This window comes from Protopterus annectens, chromosome 9.part0, assembly GCF_019279795.1.
Source record: "Protopterus annectens isolate FY-2018-M chromosome 9.part0, PAN1.0, whole genome shotgun sequence".
In the NCBI taxonomy this organism is placed as follows: Eukaryota; Metazoa; Chordata; order Ceratodontiformes; family Protopteridae; genus Protopterus; species Protopterus annectens.
In genome coordinates this window covers 939,920,851-939,937,784 of record NC_056743.1, presented here as the reverse complement: position 1 = coordinate 939,937,784, position 16,934 = coordinate 939,920,851, and positions in this window count along the sequence as shown.

Here is a 16,934-nt window from a genome sequence, read left to right as displayed (position 1 = left end):
GACAAGAAAATTTGTTCTTTGAGTGTTACGCCTTATGGGCTTGGTGGGTGAGACATGTGTTGCTATGTGTCATGGTGCTGTGGGGACTGTTTTAGTTGTAGCAGTCTTGTGTTTTGGAGGTCTCTGGTGTTTTGGTAAATTTTTCGAGAGAATCTCTGCATATGTAGATTTTTGAGTTTGATGCATACTATGTGTACAAGTAGTGGCATTATGTGCATGTGTAGTGGTGGGTGAGTTGACTTCTTCTGTGTTACTATTTTGAGTGATAGAGAGCATGGATTCAAGATTCGTGGTGTAGATACATCTCTCACACTCTGTACTTGAGTGAGTTATTGGTACAGGAATGTCGGTGTACATGAGGCAACTGCTACACTGCCTCAAGAGACCCACATCAACAAAGTTGGCAGGAGAAACAAGGGTAGTCCAACTGTCCATAATGCTAGGGTGAAGACTGTTGTCACTGGGGCTGCTTTTCAGAATTGTTCACAGAGAAGCTCAGGGGTTGGATATTTCTGCCTGGGTTTTTTTTTTTTTTTGGATGGTGAACTTCTCTCATTCTCTCAGGCACAGAATGGCACTGTGATGCAGGCCCACAGTGAACATGGCCGGTAGATGCTTTTTACAGATAAAAGATACTAAGCCTTCCTGCAGTCTGTTTGGCGGACCTCACTGCATAGGTCAGCATTGTTGATGGCTATAACTCTACACAAATGCAAGTACAACATAGGACCACTGACATAATCTGTCATGCCTGCAACAAGGTGACCCAACATGCAGAGGAGTGGAGGCCATAGCTGGGGATCTGCCAAAGTCACCACTAACTGACAAGGAGGAGTTCTTGGTATTTCTGTCTCCAGGGCAATACAGTTCTCTCATATCTGGTGGAGGACTTGATGCTGGTACACAACTCCACTGAGCACCTCACATGTCATTGGCCAAGGCCCCCGGGAGTATTACCTTACATACACATCATAGACTGCAACTTCAGAATTCAGAACAATACTTGTACTAAATATGGCCACTTCATGCTTACAGGCACGTACACTAGTCTGCACAAGGTAAGTGGCCCATACATTTTACTTGTCACTCTCTTTTATAGCTGTAGCCTTTGAGAGTGTGACAAGGTAGCAGCAATGCACTTGTGTATGTCTGTCTTTTTCCATAAGTGCTTCAGAGTCAGGATCCTTCACAGTGGATGTTTGCATGCTTGATGCTGGAAAACTGTCTGACACTGGAGATGATGGATGCCATATCCTAGTGGAATCTGTGAAGATGGTGGCAATGTCAAGCATAGGTATTGTGGTGGGCATGTCATCTCCCCTTCCTCATAAGCTGCTCAACTACCTGTGCAATCCATTACTCAGTCTTAGGATATCACTGTAGTACAGGAGTTAGCTGACACATCAGCAAATGGTGCACCCTCCTTCCTGCAGCCCAGACATCAGTGGTTGCTGACAGCTCCCATGAGCAAGTTGAAGCATAGCTGGCTCAACCTGCATGGGCTGGTCCCTGTCCCCACCATCTGAAAAGCAATAAAAAAAGGCAGCTCCAAAACACTGCTCTCAGCTATCTGAAGCACATGTCCCCTCCCTATAACAGCTCTTCATCAGAAGAGTAAATTATAGGTAAGTTCTGTTCCAATACTGTCTGTCTAAGCCAGACAGATACACACCCCTCTGTGAACCTGCTCTTTGGTACAAGAACTGTAACATTTTAAACAATAACAAGTTGATTGCTACATTTCTTGCAATCATCTTGCTACAAATTACTCCAGAAGCTGGCAAGTTGCTTTCTGTACCGGCATTCAAAACTGCCAGTAATGAAAGAAGAATGCAGGAAAAGCACTTCAGGATTGCACCCTCTAATACCTTGTGCCCAAGGCACATGCCCCCTTAACCCCACCCTTGCTACATTACTGATCCACACCAAGGTTACAACTCCATACTTAAGCTGAGTGTCTTCATTGCCATCATACTGTAAATGTGCAAGAAGTACATACAAGCACAGGATCATATCACCACAGCCATTGCAGTGCTCACTGGTGTGGTATGAAGTCTACGTGATAACTTCAGAGACAGCCTAACCCATTTAAGCAGCATTTTTGAAAGGGGCAGTGAGGACTCTGCAGCTTCAAGGCATCCACATGCAGGCGCATGCTGCTGGAATTGCTATTCACATGACCAATCCTCTCTTACTTCTATTGAGGAAACCCATGATGGTAGGGTCAGGAGAAAGTCTAGATGCCATAACACAACTACATCCATACCTACTATCAGTGGTGAGGGCATTGCAAGATGATATAGACTCAGATGCAGATGGAGTCACTTGTTGAATCCATACATAGGACGTCCCACAGTTCATGCTCTCAGAGCACATCATCCTTTGTGGATTGTGTCAGTGACATTTCTTGGATAGGGCACCCTCATGGACAGGTACATGCATTGTCAGCACAGATACCTCATGAGGATGCCATGTACCTGTCCCAGACATTAATGCACAATGGCACACTGCAGCATCTTTTTTAGAAGCAGTGCTCACACACACACACACACACACACACACACACACACACACACACACACACACACACACACACACGCACACACACACACACACACACGCACACACACACACACACACGCACACATCCATCACACCATCTGCTTCTGTCCTGGTACACCACACAGGAGACATCCCCTTCCTGACCAGTTTACCTGGCTCAGTCACACTCACCAGGCCATGAAACACATACTCACCTTCATCAGTAGCCCCTACCCACTCACAATGTCCTTTCCAGCACTTGTCAATGCGGTATTCCACACCTGTGCATATGTGTTCCACCCTCAGTCTGCTGTTACTAGGGTAGTCTGTGTCTAATGCACAGTGTGGCCAGTCCATGCATAAGTACAGTATTGTTTGCATCAATTTCTGGGTCTTCATCAATATGAACACATGTTCAATGATGTTTTGGGTCTGTGACACAAGGGTACTGTATGCATTCTCTGCCATGGTCTGTGTGTTTCTTATCAGTGTCATTAGCTATGGCTCCAGGGCATACCTGATATTGTCCATTAAATGTCACTAGTGAAATCACCCTGCACAAATTGCTGATATAGATCCGAAGTGTGTCAGATATAGGAATCATGGACACTATCTGGGTGGTATTCTGATAGACTCTGTATATTATACTCAGTACATTGCAGCCAGCCTATTAGTTTAAGTGGAATCCTTTATAGTTGATATATAGTTGCCTCTGTGTCTCAGGTGGGATGTTGATGGTAATGTGGGTGCAGCTGATTGTTCCCGGTATCTCAGGGAAAAGGGTTTGATCTTAAAATGTCCACATGGTGTTGTTTCTCCCCTATTTGGTGCATGAAAACCACATGCGTTCCTCCTCATACTGTAGTGCTGTATCCAGAAACTGATATACACTGAGACTTGCCATAAACAGGACAGTCTCAAGCAAAAATTGAGAGATGGAAGGATAGGCAAATAGGGATTCTATCTTGTCTTAAAGGAAAAATGAAGGAGAATGTCAGGGGGGGAGTGGAGGGAGGGTATATATACTGCAACAGTGATCTATTTGAACATTTACTGTTAATGGTACATGTTCAACATTAGGTAATTGTTGCAGTAATGCTGACAGATGGGACAATTCCAAAGCTTTTAAATATTGGGAGGGGGTAACAGATACAGAACTAGAGTACAGTAACCACTGAGGGATGGTTTTGACAAATCAAGTCCTCACTCTAGAGAGATCATAAATTTTGTAATGCTTGATAAATGTGAATGGAAGACCAAGTATCAGCTTCTAAGAACATTTTGGAGTCAAGCCCTTAAAAGAAAGTACCCGAAGAAGTTACATCCCTTGTAGAATGAGCTTTAATATGTCCTTTGAAGGATTTACCAAGGATAGAATAACAAAATAAATGGCAAAGGAAATCCACCTGGAAATGGTCTGTTTGGATACTGGAAGACCTAGCTTCTTTTGTTAAAGGAAATAAAACAATTGACCAGATTTTCTAATTTCTTTAGTCTTGTGCAAGTAAATCTTAGTTGTCTGTGTATGTCTAGTAAATGATGTATCCTTTCTCCCCTATTTTGTAGGTTATGAAAAATGCAGGACGGTAAACAGATTGATTTAGATACATTTCAGTAACCACCTTAAGCATAAAGGACAAGTTAGTTCTAAGGGACTCCCTGTCCTTGTGGAAAACCAGAAAAGGGTAATATTCATGACAGCTTGTAACCCCACAAGCCCTTTTGCAGCCAATCATACCACAAGAACTGTTTTCCATGTACAGTAATTTTTATGGATGTAGATGAAGCAGGTTCAAAAGGTGGTAAATGTAATTTCTCAGCAACATACTTCAGGTCTTGGGGGGTGCTGATGTGCAGGAAGCCTTTTAAAAGCTGTTTCACCTCAAAATGTGAAGAAAGAGGTGGATCCATGAGTAGACAAGCTCAAATGGCACTCAGATATATCTTAATAGAGATATAAGCCAAGCCAGAATTCAGCAGTTCACATAAATATTTGAGGATACAAAATACCCCTTTTTGCTAGAGATCCAGTCTTCTTCTCTGGCACCAAAAAGGAAATGTTTTTCCACTTTAAAATATTCAGTTGCAAAAACAAAAACAAAAACAAAACAAAAAAAAAACACAGAAAAATCTAAAGTTTTGAAGCAGAAAATTTACCCCAGAACTGCTCCCTGTACTACTAATAGACAGATGTAGCTCCTAAATGCTTTATCCCATAAATGGGACCACTCAGATTATCTACAGTACGATCCCAGTTATTCTCATTAGTGGTAATATATAATTATCAACCCATGGAATAGGTAAGGCCAATTTATAACTAAATGGGACAATTTATTCCCAGCACAGAAAGGGAAGCTGGCTAGGCTTAAAATGGAAGCACAAAAATAGAAGAAGGGAGTTCAGATAAACCACACAGCATGTATTCGAAACACAGGTTTATTAAATCCAAACCGATTGATTAAGCACTTTCGTCAGCAAGTCTGATTTCATCAGAATAATGTCCATAAAAACCAAAAGCCTTATATACCCTCCCCCAGCACAGGTAACATGACATTACATCCTCAAAATCTATAATACATCACATCCTGAATACATAAAAACATGAAAGACTTAAAAGTGTTATTATTAAAATACTTAAATACTATGAAGTATGCACATGACAACACATAATATAAATCACAAAATGTGACAAAAAATAGCCCCATCACTGACCTACATATAAAACATAGATCTGAGCTTCAACAAGGGCATAATACTAATATGGTCATTAAGACCTGGGTATGAGCCGGCATTAAGTTTAATTTGCCATTTTAATTCCAAGAACTCAAAATAATCATCCAATGGCCCACCCGAGGTCCTAAGTCAGCATGATCAATGGCAAAAAACCTAAATAAATGTGCGGGATATTTTTTCACGATTATGTAGGGCATTTCGTTTTATTTTTACACAATGTAATAGCAATGCTCATATGCCCTTTGCTTAAAAGCCCTTTTTGTTTTACCCACATAAAACTGTTTTTTACTAAACTGATTTTGAGGATGTGATGTCATGTTACCTGTGCTGGGGGAGGGTATATAAGGTTTTTGTTTTTTATGAACATTATTCTGATGAAGTCAGACTTGCTGACGAAAGCGCTTAATCAATTGGTTTGGATTTAATAAACCTGTGTTTCGAATACCTGCTGTGTGGTTTATCTGGACTCCCTGCTTCTATTTGTGTGCTTCCTGGTTTGTGTCTTGTGCTTTTGGACTTTTTGGTTTCACTGTATGGAAGGAGGTATACCCGATAATACCTCAAGTGGTATGGATTTAACTTCTTTGGCTGAGGCTTTAGCTTCATTAGCTGCCTCATTTAAGGATCTTAATCAAAAGGTTGATACTTTATTTCAGCAGCAAAATGCTGAAGTAACTAGGAATGATAACCTTGCCATTGTTTTCACAATTTACTGACTCTACCTTCATTACTCCAGCACAGAGACCTTGTAATAACTGTGACCGCACGCAGAATAACTCTGCTGGGTTGAACAACCCTTACGGTTCTATCACTGGGTCTAGACAAATGGCTACAAGCGGAAGTGATGCAATTGCGGCATCTATTTCAACTGAGGAATGGCTTAGAAACAAGATGAGGCTTGACGATAATGTTGACCGGCAGGATGAACCCACTTTGACCATGGATCAACAACTAGACCATTTCCAGGATTTAATCTTTAAATATAAAAAACTTCAACTTGAGAATTTGTATCTGCAAGAGTGCGTCAACCATGAACAAATACCAGAAGGTCTGAGACTGTGGAAATATCCTTCCGGTCTCATTAAAATCACAACTACACCAGGATTTGACTGCCTTCTTCCACAAACAGGGATGTGAGTTCCTTAAAATTCTTATTGCTGACAACAGAAAAATGGCGTTAATTATCAGAGACATTGATTGGACTGAATCTTGTATAAAAAATGACTTGTTGCTTCAGTGTAAAAAAATGATTTTTATAATATTTTTAAACATGTAGATGATGGGTTGGTTGACTTGAAAATAAGGAAACAATGTAAATTAAATAGGGACAAGGTTGATTATGAAGCCAGTGGGAGAGGGTATATAAGGCTTTTGGTTTTTATGGACATTATTCTGATGAAATCAGACTTGCTGATGAAAGTGCTTAATCAATCGGTTTGGATTTAATAAACCTGTGTTTCGAATACATGCTGTGTGGCTTACCCTGATCCACCTAGGGGACAAGAAGCTATGTATTTTGGTGAACAACAGCGAGGTTGTAATGAGGATGTCAATGAGAACACTGAAGTTAACGATTATTTAAACAGGGACGTCCCTTTAGACCACCCTCCATTGAGGAGGTCCGAGAGGATCAGGAAGCATAGGGGGGGGTGAGAACTGGTTCTTACAACAGCCATTACCAACAACGGAGGGGAGGGAGGGGAGCCTACCGGAGGTAATTGAACCTATTGAACAGGTTGTAACTATTATTCAGAATGTTGATGCTGATTTTACTATTTATAATTGCAGCCAAGTAAATGTTGATGTTGAGTGGGCTAACCTGTTCTCTAAAGGTCTGAACTTTGTTCCTGGCAGATATGCTAACATTGTTGATTGCATTTTAAATTTTGAAATGTTTATAAGGAAACTAAATTTAGGTATGCATTTTGGTAACATGACATCTATTGATGGCCCTAATTGTTTGCACAGGCCCAGCACCTTTATTCCACCCACCCATCTTTTAGTGTCAATTTTTGAAACACTTTGTGAAAATTACATTAGGGAAGTATTAAAAAATAATCAGAAGGGTTTCACCAATAATTTAGATGAGAGAGAGTGGTGTTTGTTACAGGATACCATTTGTAATAACAATATCAGGCTCATGAAACCTGATAAAGGTGGTGGGCTTGTTATTATGAATATTATGGATTACAACAGCAAATGCTTGAATTACGGTATAGTAACATCTACTGTGAAGTTTCAGTTAATAAAATGAATTTAGCCTACAGGGATATTGATCTTACTGTACAAGAATTGTTGCTTAATGGGCAGATTAGTCTTGACGTCCATAACTTTTTAGACTTCAATAACCCCAAAACACCAACTATCTTCGGTATTCCGATGATACATAAGTCCATCGCCAGCCCTCCTCTTCATCCCATAGTGGACACCAAGGCTTTGAAAACTTATTGCCTGGCTAGATATATTGATTTTCAACTAAAGGGCATAGTGGAAAAGAGATATTGGATTATAAAGGATTCCTGGGATTTTTTAAGTAAAATACAACAGGATATGTATGATGATGGTCTGATTATGGCAACTCTAGACATAAAAGATTTATTCTCTGTAATACCACATGAGGAGGGGCTGGACTGGTTCTATGAATACCTGAGTAGGCATACTGAATTAGAGTTCAATATCAACCACACTCTTAGGACCTGTATGGAACTTATATTAGAGAACAACTTTCTGAGTTATGATGGTCATCTTTTCAGACAAATTCAAGGAGTGGCCATGGGAGCCTGTTGTGCCCCGGTTTTTGCCAAATCTGGTACTGGCTTACTGAAAGGAGGAATACATTATGAATTCCTGTTATAGGGACCTTTGGGCTCTCTATGGCCGCTACCTGGATGATATAGTTCTTTTATGGAAGGGTGGTGAAGAAAAACTAGGGGAGTTCTATGAGTATATCAATAACACTATTAATTTTCTTAAGTTTACTTTAAATACTGATAAGGACAAACTAAATTTTCTTGACGTGACCATTATCAAAGACTATGTGAATAAAACATTTGTTTCTAAATTATACCGAAAACCCACCTATTCCAACACACTTTTACATTTTGACAGTTGGCACCCAATCCATCAGAAAAAGGCACTGGTGAAGAATGGTGTCAGATGAACTTGATTTTCAAGATGAATGTGACAAGTTGAACAACATGTTCACAAAAAGAGGATATCCTTTGGGTTTTGTCAAAGCTATTGAAAATGAGGTTAAAACCAAAAGACAGACGGGTTCAATTGCCAAAATTGTATTTTATAATGGTGGGTCTAACAGCTCTCATTTAAGTGACAAAATAATGAATAACAGTTTTGGTAGAGCTTGTGTTTTGCCTTTTTCTCTTAATTTTTATGATATCAAAAATATACTGGAAAAATGTTGGTCGGTTTTGATGTTGAATCAAGAAGTCTCTAAGATTCTAGGAGAGAAACCGATTATTGTTTATAAAAAAGATTCCAGTTTTAAAACCTTGTTGGAAAGGCCTAGGAAAGGAAACACAAAAGTTGGTTGTTTAAAATGTGGTAAGTGTGGGCAATGTTCATTCATGATGGAAGGTGATTCCCTGCACATAAAGAACTAGGGGTCTATATATCCCGTTAAGAAATAATTTTGTTTTTCAAAAAGAGTGGTATACATAGCTAAGTGCTGGTTGTGTGATGGATTTTATGTGGGTAAAACAAAAAGGGCTTTTAAGCAAAGGGTATATGAGCATTGCTATGGCATTAAGTGTAAAAATAATAAGAATGCCCTACATAATCATGTGGAAAAATATCCCACACATTTATTTAGGTTTTTTGCCATTGATCATGCTGAATTAGGGCCTCAGGGTGGGCCACTGGAAGATTATTTAGTTATTGGAATTAAAATGGCAACTTAAACTTAATGCTGGCTCATACCCTGGACTTAATGACCGTATTAGTATTATGCCCTTATTGAAGCTCAGATCTATTTCTTATATGTAGGTCAGTGATGGGGCTATTTTTTGTCACATTTTGTGATTTATATTATATGTTGTCATGTGCATACTTTGTAGTATTTAAGTATTTTAATAATAACACTTTTAAGTCTTTCATGTTTTTATGTATTCAGGATGTGATGTATTATAGATTTTGAGGATGTAATGTCATGTTACCTGTGCTGGGGGAGGGTATATAAGGCTTTTGGTTTTTATGGACTTCTGATGAAGTCAGACTTGCTGACGAAAGTGCTTAATCAATCGGTTTGGACCTGTGTTTCGAATATCTGCTGTGTGGTTTATCTGAACTCCCTTCTTCTATTTTTTGTGCTTCCTGATTTGTGTCTTGTGCTTTTGGACTTCTAGGCTTAGAATGGCCCACAAAGGCATTCAGCGTAGTACTTACCTTTGAACCTACAAACCTATATATAGTTTTTGAATTGCAGGTTTTCTAACCTCCCTTATTACCGGTAGCACATCTTCTGAATAAAGATGCCAAAAAGTAATTAGAAAGCCTAGCATATATACTGTGAGACTGAATCACTTTAGATTTGGATGAATTAGAGAGCCCTTTGGCTGTGTGAGAAAGTCCATCCTGTGAGGGAATATGTGGGAACTGTCCTTGGTTAAGTGGAAAAGAAAGGAGAGCCAAAGTTGTCTTGCCTAAAACTGGGCCCCCAAGAGAATTTTGGTATTGTTCTTCTGAGTCTTCAGGATAACATTTTAGCTGAGAAGAAAGAGAGGAAATGCATATTGGACGTTCCCTGTAGATAAATTCTGGAGTGACTCACTCTGAGTTGATTGTTCTAAGTGAAAGCAAAAAGATTTATCTCACTGGTACCCACTGGTGGACAGTCTAATCCTATCTGTTTTACATCCATATGCGAGTGCCTGTCCTGGATCTGCTCAGGTAGTCTTTTAAGCTCTTCTGTTCTGAGGGAATGTAAAAGATTGTGATAAATAGCAATGTTCCAAGCAATCACTGCAAACTTGTACAGATGGTAGGATTTTGTGCCCCCCTATTTGTTCATACACTACATGACAATGCTACTGTTCGTCAAAACCTGGAGAGTTCCTATGACCAAAAGTGGTAGAAATATTGGACAGCAAGAATCAATGTTTTCATTTCTGTTATGTTCATATACACTCTTCAGTCCTTTTTTGACCAAAGTCCTTGTACCTTGAAATCTTCTGAAGAAGCTCATCCCCCAAGGCCATGTCTCATGTGTCTTTGAATACATTTTGTAAAGGAAGGGGAATAAGAAAAGGAACTCTTTGTTTTGCTCTTACATAAGTGATCCACCAAAACAGTGCCTTCTTCACATATGGTAAGGGAGGAACTGGGAATAACAGAGGCTGACAGTGTTGTGGCCAGACAAACATTAAGTACCACTGAATTTTCCTTATATGAAGTCTGACTAACATAGTAATTTGTATTGTGTATGTCACACACCCCAGAACTTTCAGAATCACTCCTGCAGAGGTCCAGGAAAGGCTTATCAGGGATATAAAGTAGAGTAAACTCTCAGTTAACTGTCGCTCTTGGGGATAGGTAGATGCCGGATAACTGTAGTTTCTGGTTGCTTAAGAGTTGCTATTAAAAATAGGCCTGACTAATACTGTACCTTATACTATTTGTTTGGTTTGACTTGTTCTCAGGTTGGGGAGAGAGGGAATTTATTCCTATCTTCCTTTTTAAAACTCTAAAACTCTAAAAACGTAAGGTATGTTTCTGATGGGGTGGGGAACAGAAAGTGAAACACATGAAAATTGTACTGTATTTCCTCGATTTTTTTGCTGGTTGCTTGAGTTCTGGTTAACTGAGAGTTTACTGTAATCTGTTATGAACTGAATAATTTCTGAAGGAAGGAAGGCTATAATGATGGATACATTGAGATGGCAGCCTAGGAAAACTAAAGAATGAGACGGATGAAGTTTAGAATTGTTGAAGTTCAGAGTAAATTCTAAGTTCAGAAAGAGATTGAGAGTGAAAAAGAATCTTCTGTAAAGAAGTGGCCTGACTCAGTAAGTCAATTGGATAAGGATAGCTGCACATACTTTGGAGTCTGCAAAATGCTATGACAGGGACCAGACACTTTGTAAACAGTCTTGGAGCAGTGGGAAGCCCAAAAGCCAAAGCAGTAAATTGAACGTGAAATCCCAAGGAACAGTATTTAAATTTTCTGTATTCTGGGTGAGGAATATGAAGGTAAACATCCTTCAGATCCAAGGAAATCAAAACATCTTGGGAACAATCAGTGGGAAGAGATTTTGGAGTGTTAACATCTTCAATTCTGGAATCCTCTAAAAGGTGTTCAGGGTAGACAAATCCAGAACTGGTCCCTAGGCACTTTCTTTCCTTCGAGCAAGGAAAAGCCTGGAGTACAATCACTTTCCTTTTTGATGGTATGGAGAGTACAGTTGTGTATATAAACTTAGCAATAGCAATGGATGTTCTAAAAGATAATTGTTGCAGTAGTCTAAGCTATTTGGGTTATATACTGCCTAGGATATGACCACCATCTAGCTTTCAAAGCCTTACGGCAGCTTTCCGACACTCTGACTCCTAAGTGACTCAAAGAAGGCACTTAAATATAGCAGTTAGAGCATGAAAAACATCTTTTTTTTTTTAAGCCTTGGAAAGGGAGGCAACAGCCCTGAAAGGAAAATGCTAGGAAAGAAAATTAAAGATATGAAAACAATATGCACAGGAGTACATATATCCACACTCTAGCAATACACCTATCCTACAACAAGGGGGGGGGGGTGGTGGTGGAGGGGACGACTACTCCAACAGTGATCAATTAAAACAATCTACTATTATTAGTAAGTTTACTTGTACACCTGTACTATGTTTAACATTAGTTTATAAATATACGGAGGAAGGAAGGAATGTGAGAAGTCAGGAACCTTGGAGTATGATCCTAAGGCCTATTCTGGACCTGGAAATGGAATCCAGTTTGTAATCCAATAATTGTAATCCAATTTAATAAATAATTTACTAAAACTATCTTAGCTCTGTCCAACTATCAAACCCTCTCTCCTATCAGAACTAACACTGCCTCCTCCAATACTAAAACCACCTTCTCCCTATAAAAAAAACAACTTATTCAATAAATGGCTGTGTCCTTGCTCTGCACTAGACTAGCCTCTCTCTCTGACTATGTACTACTTTGCTTCACTTGCTGATAAATCCATCCCCTCTGTCTATTCTGTTGACTATGTGTCTCTTCAAACTAACACTCCATAGTACTATGACATTGTAGAGCTGATGGCATATTAAGACATGACAATTCAATTTCTTAGTAAACTGTGTTCAGAATTTGTGTAATTGTCATACTGGTTTATCTATTTTCTTATACAGAAAGGTTTAATGATGCAATGTCTCTCTACTTACTGTTTAATCTTCTGATTATATCGATTAGGTTAAAAATTACTGTGCATTACCTAAACTTTGATATTCTTTATCTAGTCTGTATGTATAACTGCTTGTCCAAACTGTATCTAGATAGTATTTTAACTTCTGTGCTCTATATATTCTACTTATATATTATATTTATGTATGTTTCAATGTGGAGCTTTTCTCCCCGGGCATCCACTGAAAAAAGACATGTGTCCAGTCGGACTTTCCCAGTAAACAAATGTAAAATAAATAAATAAATAAATAATGTTTTATAAAAATAAGAACAGCGGTCCAAGTTGCTGCCTTTAGAACACTTCTAGAGTCCACCCCTTTCCAAAAAGTCACAGAAGATACCAAAGCCATGGTACAGTGATCACTAACTTTTCTTAGAAGTGACTTGTTAAAGTAAGAATAACAGAAAGAAACATTGTGACTTAACCACCTGGATTTTTTATGCTTTGACATTGGTTGCCTTTTTTCTTACCTTAATAGGAAACACATATCTCACTTGGCCTTCCTGGTGGGGTTTGTTTTGTCCAAGTAGTGTTCAAGCTTCCTGTGGACATCTAAAGTATGAACATTCTTTCTTCCTTGTTTTTAGGTAGAAAGAATACAGGGAGAAGAACAGACTAGCATAAGGTAAACTATGAAACCATTACTGGCATAAAAGAAGGATTAGTTCTCAAATAAACCCCCCCTCTCCTTCTGAAAAATGAGGTAGGGTTGAATCACCATAAGAGCTCATAACACAGATACTCTTATAGCATAAGAATGTGTAATACAGTTTTTCAAGTTAAGAACCTCTAATCAGCCCAATGAGCTATCTCAGATGGATGAAAAGATATCAAGGAGAAGCCACCTGTTTTCTAGACAGATGTATACATAAAACCCTTTCAAAAACTGCTAGATCTGAGAACAGGAAGAAAGTGGGGGTCCAAGGGAAGACATGCAGAAATTGTCACAAGATGAATCTTGATAAATAACAGAAGTTAGAGGATAATAACTCACAGAAATATTCAAGAACAGGGGCATCAGGGCCTTAAAAGGGTCCTGGTTCTTAGTATGGCACCAACTAGAAAAACATTTCCATTTATACACACACACCTGCTGCACATCCTCAGAAAAAATGTGGCTAAAAGGTATCCAAACTCTATCATACAGGCAGTGAATTGTGTTTCAAGGTTAGGGTGTATCAAATAACTCCAGTCTTGTGTGAGTAAATCCCTTCTGTGAGGAAAGCTTGCATTAATTGTCCTTGGCCAAATTCAAAAGAAAGGAAGACCGATGTTGCTTGGTCCCAAAGGGAGTCAGCACCACTATTTTTGAAGAGTCCTTCTGTATCTTTAGAAGCACCTTAGATATCAGTGGAATGGGTGGAAAAGCAGAGAAGAGCATTCACATGCATGGGAATAAGCACACATCTGTTTTCCAGGCCTGTTTGCAAGGAATCCTGGAGTAGATTTTGTTAACTGTCTGTCTTAAAAGCATGCAAACAGATCTATTTAAGGTGCTCCCTGCAGCTGGATCAATTCCTGGAAGACTCCCAGGTTTAGTCTCCATAGGTGAGGTTCTGTCTTGGTCTTGCTCAGCTTGTCTGCTATAATGTTTTGCTCTCAAAGAATGCATGAAGCCTGAAGAGTCAAAATGAGCTGAGTTGCTACTCCCATGGTTTAAGGCTTTTAGTCCATTGATTACTGCCAACATTATTTTCACCTTAACATGCTTTTGTTTGCCCTGTTTTTTTTCCCATTGATTTTGTACTTTCACTCTTTTTGATACAGTCCCCCAAGCAAAGTCTGAAGCATCTGTTGTGACAGACTGAGCAGGAAGCTACAATGAGAAGGGGAGACTTGGGGTGAGAGATAATTGGTCCACCTACCAAAGTAATTCCCTTGTTACAAGCCTCAGCACATGTATCTGAAAAAATAAAGGGTGTTGATGCCATTTCTAGACTGATCTGAGGTACCACTGAAATTTTACTCATTTAAACTCTGGCTAAAGGAATCATGATAATCACGAAATCCATAATCCTGAGAAATCCCCCAAAAAATATCAAACACTAGTCAGAAAAGCTCAGGATGATTTTTTTAAATAGTTATGCTTTGTTCAAAGGAAGAAACACCCTTCCCAGGGAAGTATCTAGAAGACATCCCAGTAAAAAAATATTCTGAGAGAAGTAATATGTCCTATGCAGACCACCTTAAGGCCCTATCCCTGTATTCTGTCTCCAACAAGCTTTTGAGGGGTGATCTATGCCTGGCATACATAGCATTGTCAGATCCCACTCTGATGGACCTCCTGCATATCCACAAAACAAACAGCACCAGAATTACCCATTCTAAAGACAAACCTTGCCTGTAATATAAACAGGACCTGCTGGAGAGATAGGTATGTATCCCAGAGACTACCCTGTCTATGGAACAGGCTCCCCATCCATGTGAAGCAGAGTTCCTCCCTAACCCAATTCAAGTGCAACTTGAACAATTGGATGGGAAACCAGAAATCCTTTCCTGGTAAAGCACCTACGTATCTAATGGACAGAGGTAACCTGTAAATGGTTCATCTCCCAGGCCCATGCTTACACTTATCAAAGGTATCAGAACTTGTCAGAGATTTGGGATGCATGGCTAGACTTAAAAATTCTCTTGTGGTTGTTAGCCTAGTAAACACCCATGAACCTATGAACCTATAAGAAAAAGAGCGACAATTTCTGTATGTTTCCTGAAACCCTGAACAGAAGACTTTCTTGCCAGATATCAGAGAATTTTGCCAACTGGAGAAACAGTCTGCACATATAAGACAATTGTCCAAATATGGACAGATGTGAATGTCTTGAAGTCTACAGTAAGCAACTGCTGAAGGTAGACACTGTGTAAATACTCTTGGTGCAAGAGACAGACCAAATGGTGAAGCACAGAACCAATAATGTAAGCCAGATACAAAAAAAAAACAGTTAAAAAATAAAAAACTAAATTCTTTGCAACAGGAATGTGATGATAAGCATCTTTTAAATCTACTGTTGCCATAAAACAGAGGGGACAGATGAGAGGTAACAGGGTTTGTAGGGATAACATCCTGAATTTGGAACCTTCAAAACATGGTTGAGAAAGTATAGGTTTAAATCGGCTCCCTACTGAAAAGTCTGCACTTGAAATGCCGACAACTTAGATCCAGAGTGGATCAGTTTTGCATCACAAGTTACTTAAGTTGTTGACAGTACTAGTCTGGATTATATGCACCTCTTAATTAGAGATAACCAGCAAACCATCGCTGGTTTGAAAGAGGAGACTGTTTCACTGCAATCTTCTGTTTTGGAAGACCTATTTTATAATAGGGTTGAGCAACATGTAAATAATATAAAGAGAATGAAAGAAAAGAAGTTACTGAGAGAAACCAGCAGGAATATGAATAGAAATGTGCTTATCCACTTCCTAAAAATGTTTCAAACAACAGAATGTCATTGGTAGAAATAGATGATATCTCTGTCCAATTGGCTCCAGCTGACCCAATCCAACAGTCCTTTTTATGACCAGGAAGGCCAAATTTTCAGCAGGATTTTACTCCTCTCCCGAGATCATCAGTGAGTCTATGGGACAAAGCAAGATCACAGACACAACAGTTTGGGTCAATTACAGAGACTCCGCAAGCAAATTTTCAACATCAGCTGAACAGCAAGCGGAGAGGGAATGGGAGAAAGAACACTTACTACATCGATGAGACACTTCAATTGACAATGCTATTCTTGAATTCAAAGGACTTAAGGTATATAACTACAGTAACATTTTATTAAGTGAGCAATACGGTGCACTGTTTTCTAAAGGTTTTAATTTTATTCTGCACTGCAAATCTAACCATGTTGACAAAAATTTAGACAAACTATTCGCTAGAATAGTTCTCCTGGGGAAGGGGTTTGTTACCCTTGGCACCAGCAATGAAAGTCAAGACAATAACTGTACCAACGAATACTCGAAGTCGTACATTGTTAAATATGGTAAACATGTAGGTGATGTTAAAAAAATTGTTACCAACAATTGGAATATCATTACCTGTGATGAGTCTATTAAAAATTTTGTTAGTGACAGACCTAGTTTTGCATACAAAACAGGTCTAAACATCAAAAATCTCATTGAACTGAAGGCTAATAGGCAAGCTTGGAACACAAACCAACAGAAAGGTGGAACTAGGAAATGTGGCCGATGTTCCCAATGTGCTTATATTTATGAGGATGATTGTTGCATTCTAAATAATATCAACAAAAACAA